This window comes from Bubalus kerabau, chromosome 14 (assembly GCF_029407905.1).
Source record: "Bubalus kerabau isolate K-KA32 ecotype Philippines breed swamp buffalo chromosome 14, PCC_UOA_SB_1v2, whole genome shotgun sequence".
NCBI classification, from domain to species: Eukaryota; Metazoa; Chordata; class Mammalia; order Artiodactyla; family Bovidae; genus Bubalus; species Bubalus kerabau.
Window position 1 is genome coordinate 1,135,898 of NC_073637.1, and position 6,545 is coordinate 1,142,442.

The following is a 6,545-nucleotide window of genomic DNA, read 5'->3' on the forward strand; positions in this document are numbered from 1 at the left end:
CCTACTTTAGGCTTTCACTGAATCTGAAATTGCTTCAGCCATGACTGCTGTCTCCAGTGAACTGGGTCCCTCTTCTTCCACAGAGATGCGCCACACAGGCTGCTCTCGCCTGCACCCTCCACCTGCCTATCTCTCTCTCTATGTATCTTTAAATTGGAGGATAATTGCCTTACAATGGTGTGGTGCTCTCTGCCGTACATCAATATTAATCAGCCATAATGATATATATGTATATATCCCCTTACCCTCTTGAGCCTCCCTCGCCCCGCATTCCACCTCTCTAGGTCATCACAGAGCTCCAGGATGGGCTCCCTGTGCTCTATAGCAGGCTCCCACATGTTATGAGCATACATGGGGCTTCCTTGGTGGTTCAAATGGTGAAGAATCTGCCTGCAATGAAGGAGACTCAGGTTTGATCCCTGGATTGGGAAGATCTCCTGGAGATGGGAATGGCAACCCACTCCAGTATTTTTGCCTGGGAAATCCCATGGACAGAGGAGCCTGGCGGGCTGTAGTCCATGGGGTCTCAAAGAGTCAGGCACATCTGAGTGACTCTGAGAGTGAGTAAGTGTATATACATCAATGCTACCTTCTCAATTTGTCCTAGCCTCTCCTTCCCCCGCCGTGTCCACAAGTCCATTCCCTACATCTGCATCTCCATTTCTTCTCTGTAAATAGGTTCATCAGTACTGTTTTCCTAGATTCTGTATATATGTGTGGTGCATGCATCCTGAGTCACTTTGGTCGTGACTTTGGTCATATAGACCCCATAGACTGTAGCCTGCCATAATGCATATCATACATGCATTAATATACAATATTTGTTTTGCTCTTTCTGACTTACTCACCTGCTCTCTTTACTCCTTCTCTACATCTATCCATGGAGGCCCACCTTCTCCAAGAAGCTTGAGTGTTTCAACCCTCAGGGATTTTTGTCTCAGCTGCATTCCTGAAGCCATTATCATACAGACCCCCAAACTCAGCACTGAACATATGCTCTTCAGGACTAGTTCTCTGATGAGATGTCAGCCCCTGGAGAATCAAGCTGGAATCCCACATCCTACTGAACCTATGCTCCTGCTAGTAGTTCCATGCATGTTAGCTGTGACTTTTCTGGGAAAGAGTAGGCAAAACTAGGGTTAAACACAGCCAGTCATTGGAATCCAAGAGGAAAGGGGAAAGGAGTGGGAATTAATTGTCTTCCCGTGTTGGAAGTTTTCGCTGTTGTTTCAAGATCCGTGTACAGTCAGCATATTCATGTTGCTCTAGGATTAGCACAAGGTAAAAGAACAAACAGAAGCCTTCCTTTGTGCTATTTTAGGAACAAGGAAAATAAAATAATACCTTCGAAATGGAGGAACAGCCTAGCTTTCTGTCACTCAAGAATGGGCTCATAACACCTCGGCTGCAACTGTTTCAAATGGAATCCTATTACGGTGCAGAGTATATTTATCAGTGTATTTGAGGAACCCTTTCTCCTAAGTCCCCCCGGGGGAGATCCACAGGCCCAGGCAGGCTCCTCTCAAACTCTCCTATTCCACCCTGGCAGGTCCCAGGGACTCCCCCGCCCCACCACCTCTGCTCTTGGTAATTGTCACCACCACCCCAAGCTGTCAAGTGTCTCACCCCTTCCTGAGGGGCTCTGGAAACTGGTCTCTTTATGCCCACCTGTTGGACTGCACCTCACAGGCCTACAAAGCCTGCATTTGCCCAGCTTCAAGACTGACGAAAGCCTGGATTGGGCAACAGAGGGCTTCCCCGGTGGCACAGCGGTGAAGAATCCACTAGCAATGCAGGAGACACAGGAGATGGGGGTTCGATCCCTGCACCAGGAAGATCCCCTGGAGAAGGGAATGGCAAACCCACTCCAGTGTTCTTGACCAGAGAATCCCATGAACAGAGGGACCTGCCGGGCTACAGCCCATAAAGTTGCAAAGAGTCAGGCCTGACTGAAGTGCCTTAGCATGCACACATGGATCAGGCAACAGAGACTTCAGTGGTTTGACAGATGGGGAGCTTCTGTGTCTGAAGCGAAGTCCTGGAGCGACCTCCCACGCTGTGCAGCACACACCTTCAGGACGTGGCAGCAGTCTTTGCTCCTGGTGGAGGGGGAGATTGCCAGTTACAGGGGAGTTGATGTCAGATGGGCTCATCGATTACCAGGGAAACCAACAGAAGGGCACACACCTCACCGCCCCTTTGATAAGAACAACCACTAGCTGGTGCCCAAGGCAAGTATGTAGGAAGGCCAGAGTAAGTGTAAATGAAGCAGGCACTGGTCGGGCAAGGGACGGACAGAGAGCAAGGGAACAGCCATCTTGAGTGGGCTAGTCAGCCACCACCCTTCCTGGTTGTCCCTGAAAAAAAGCTCGTAGACCCTCATTTTAAGACTTTAATGCCCATTATCACAGGAGGAAAGACAAAATATGGGGAATTACATGCGTGTGTGTGTGCGTCCAGTGGCTAAGCTGTGTCTGACTCTTTGCAACCCCGTGGATTGTAGCCTGCCAGGCTCCTCTGTCCATGGAACTTTCCAGACAATAATACTGGAGTGGGTTGTCATTTCCTCCTCCAGGGGATCTTTCTGACCCAGGGATCAAACCTGTATCTCCTGCATTGGTAGGTAGATTTTTTTTACCACTTGAGTCACCTGGGAAGCCTGAGGAAATATACAGACTACAAATCTAACAGTCTTGAGTTTGGTCCACAGCATCTGATGATCTGGTTGAAATAACTGGAAATTTCCTTTATGTCAACATTGGGTGTTGTAAGCAGATAGGGGAGGGGGTCCCTGGAGAAAGATAATCAAGCTTGACCTCATTTTGGTCCAAGACATTTTGTGATCTAAACCTGGCCACAATGCTTGCCCTTAAACAGGTCTCAGTAATTAATGATTTTAAGGGGAGAAAGGACTACAGGCACGAAGGGAAAGCAGTCAAGAAACAATGGGTCTAGGGACTCCCTTGGTGGTCCAGTGGCTAAGACTCCGAGCTCCCAATGCAAAGGGGCTGGGGTTCCATCCCTGGTCAGGGAACTAGATCCTGCATGCCACAACTAAGAGTTTGCATGCCCCAACTAAAGATCCTGCATGCTGTATGATGTGGCCATTGAAAAAGATTGGTCCACATTAAAAAATATATACCTTAAAAAATGTTTTTAATAGAGAAATAGAGGTGAGCAAGAAATAATCAACACAGCAACAGGCCTGTTTTTGTTCTTCATTTGTCTTTAGCTCTGGGGTAAAACCATCAGTTGTGGGGGGAAAGGCTAAGCAGAAAATTCTAGCCAGGGCTTTGGAATTTAAGTCCGAGATTATATGATATATATATATATATATATATATATATATATATATATATATATATACCATTCAGCCTCCCAAATAGGTGGCATAAAGTCGGGTTGTGCCGCCACATGTGCACAGAACATAGAATTCCTATGGTTCTTTGTTAGTAGGGACTATGAATTTACATTTCAAAGCATCCATGTCTGAACAAATTGGCTTCTAATGTAGTTTGCTGTAAAAAGCCAAACTATTTAGTACAAAGGGTTATACTCATGCACATACATATAGACTACATATGCACACGTATATATTTTTTAAGAATTTTTTTGATGTGGACCATTTTTAAAGTTGTTTATTGAATTTGTTACAATATTGCTTCTGTTTTTTGTTTTGGTTTTTGAGCAGTGAGGCATGTGGAATCTTGGTCCCCCCATCGGAGGTTGAACCTGCAGCCCCTGCATTGGAAGGCACAGTCTTAACCACAGCACCACCAGGGAAGTCCCTTTTGTTTAACTCTTAAGTAAAAACAAGAAGCCATTTGGCCACAGTCTAAATATTCGGGGAAAGAAGTAAGTAGAATTACTCCTGTTGGAAATGCCACAGTAATTTATTATGCATAGCATGATCAAACAAGAGGGCCCAAGACAGAACAAGCAGACTATGCTCTTTCCGAGGTAAAAGAGAAATGCAAAGATGCTAAGTCGTGGTCCTTCCTGAGAATTAATTTTGCCCCCAGGATTCTTAGCAATTAGGTCTTTTCATCTTGGAGGTATCCGAGGCAAAGGAGGACGCACAGCACCAAATCCATGGCACAGAGTTCAACACACAGTATTCTACCTGGGGACGTGGAATCAAAAACCCAGCACTGAGAAGGAGTCATGCACAGACACAAGATTTATGGAGGCCATGCAGGGAAAGAAAATATATGGGTTACATATCATACCACTCTGGATGCAACCATTTTTCACACAGCAGAAACTGAAAGAGAAGATAAAGGAGAAAGACAAAGAAAAGTGGGGAGGGGCTTTCCCTGGTGGTCCAGTGGTCAAAAATCTGCCTTCCAATGCAGGGGACGAGGGTTTGATCCCTGGTGGGGGAACTAAGATGCCACAAGCCACAGGGCAATTAAGTTTGCAAGTCACAACTACTGAGCCCGGGAGCCACATCTAGAGAGAAGCCCGCACCCCACAATGAAAGATCCCACATGCTGCAATTGAGACCCACCAAGGCGATGAAAAGCTGGAATCAAGATTGCCGGGAGAAATATCAATAACCTCAGATATGCAGATGACACCACCCTTATGGCAGAAAGTGAAGAGGAACTAAAAAGCCTCTTGATGAAAGTGAAAGAGGAGAGTGAAAAAGTTGGCTTAAAGCTCAACATTCAGAAAACTAAGATCATCGCATCTGGTCCCATCACTTCATGGGAAATAGATGGGGAAACAGTGGAAACAGTGTCAGACTTTATTTTTGGGGGGCTCCAGAATCACTTCAGATGGTGACTGCAGCCATGAATTTAAAAGACGCTTACTCCTTGGAAGAAAAGTTATGACGAACCTAGATAGCATATTGAAAAGCAGAGACATTACTTTGCCAACAAAGGTCTGTCTAGTCAAGGCTATGGTTTTTCCAGTGGTCATGTATGGATGTGAGAGTTGGACTGTGAAGAAAGCTGAGCGCCAAAGAATTGATGCTTTTGAACTGTGCTGTTGGAGAAGACTCCTGAGAGTCCCTTGGACTGCAAGGAGATGCAACCAATCCATTCTAAAGGAGATCAGTCCTGGGTGTTCTTTGGAAGGAATGATGCTAAAGCTGAAACTCCAGTACTTTGGCCACCTCATGTGAAGAGTTGACTCATTGGGAAAGACTCTGATGCTGGGAGGGATTAGGGGCAGGAGGAAGGGGACAACAGAATGAGATGGCTGGATGGCATCACTGACTCAATGGATGTGAGTTTGAGTGAACTCCGGGAGTTGGTGATGGACAGGGAGGCCTGGCGTGCTGCGATTCATGGGGCCGCGAAGAGTCGGACACACCTGAGCGACTGAACTGAAGTGAACTGAACTGAACTGAAAGGCGATGGCACCCCACTCCAGTACTCTTGCCTGGAAAATCCCATGGGTGGAGGAGCCTGGTGGGCTGCAGTCCATGGGGTCGCAAAGAGTCAGACACGTCTGAGCGACTTCACTTTCACTTTTCACTTTCATGCATTGGAGAAGGAAATGGCAACCCACCCCAGTGTTCTTGCCTGGAGAATCCCAGGGACGAGGGGACCTGGTGGGCTGCCGTCTATGGGGTCGCACAGAGTCGGACATGACTGAAGCGACTTAGCAGCAGCAGCAGCAGCGTAGCTGTAAAATAATTTAAAATATTTAAAAAAAGAAAAGTGGGGCAAGTAAAGGTAAAATCAAGAAAGAGAAGGATGGAGCCTCCTCCTGGCCACCTGGCTGACCCCTCATCAGCAACTCAGCAGCCACTCAGCATCAGCACTCTCTCAGTATCCCTGCTGTCTCCATGGTGATTTAATGTGATTCTGATGGATGTGACTAGTTCATGAACGCTTCCTGGAGCTGGGCACTGTTGGTGCTAACTCCATTTTCCAGATGAGAAAACAGTGCTTCCGAGATTGTTAACAACTTATCCCAAATCACCGAGTTGCTAAAATTGTGGGATCAGGCCATTGAACCTAGGCTGTTTCAGGCCCAAACGTGTGCTCTTGGTGAGCAAAGTAAAAAATAAGATGGTGTTTAATGGAGGAGAACATGAACATGTATTGAGTACTTAATATATACCTGGCATGTGATCCTCACAACAGTCCTGCAAGGGAGGTATCATTCCCATTTCATAGATGAAGAAATTGAGGCTCAGTGCTCACTTTGGCAGCACATATACTTAAATTGGAATGATACAAAGAAGATTAGCATGGCCCCTGCTCAAGGATGACATGCAAATTGGTGAAGCATTTCATGTTTTTATGGCAGAAACCATCACAACATTGTAAAGCGATTTTCCTGCAATTAAAAAATAAAGTTAAAAAAGTATGAATGAAACAGGGAAATTTCTTTAGAAGTTGAGGCTCAGAGAGGTTAAGTAACTTATCTAAAGTTGCACTGCAAAGTCCCGGTCTGGGGCACTTCACCTCCTCTGTGTCTATGCTGAGAGTTTTGTACTTTCTCTCTGAAATAAATCCTGTTTGCTTGCTACCATGAAAAAGAAAAAGGCCAGGTCTCTCAGACTGCAAAGCCCATATTCTATTTGT

At 46.0% G+C, this 6,545-nt stretch overlaps 1 non-coding gene across 1 annotated transcript; it reads left to right on the forward strand.

The window, feature by feature from the left end:
• Positions 1-6,153: 6,153 nt before the first annotated feature.
• Positions 6,154-6,260, forward strand: LOC129627456 (U6 spliceosomal RNA). The gene has a single exon (XR_008702605.1). It is a non-coding gene; the product is annotated as a U6 spliceosomal RNA (small nuclear RNA).
• Positions 6,261-6,545: the final 285 nt, after the last annotated feature.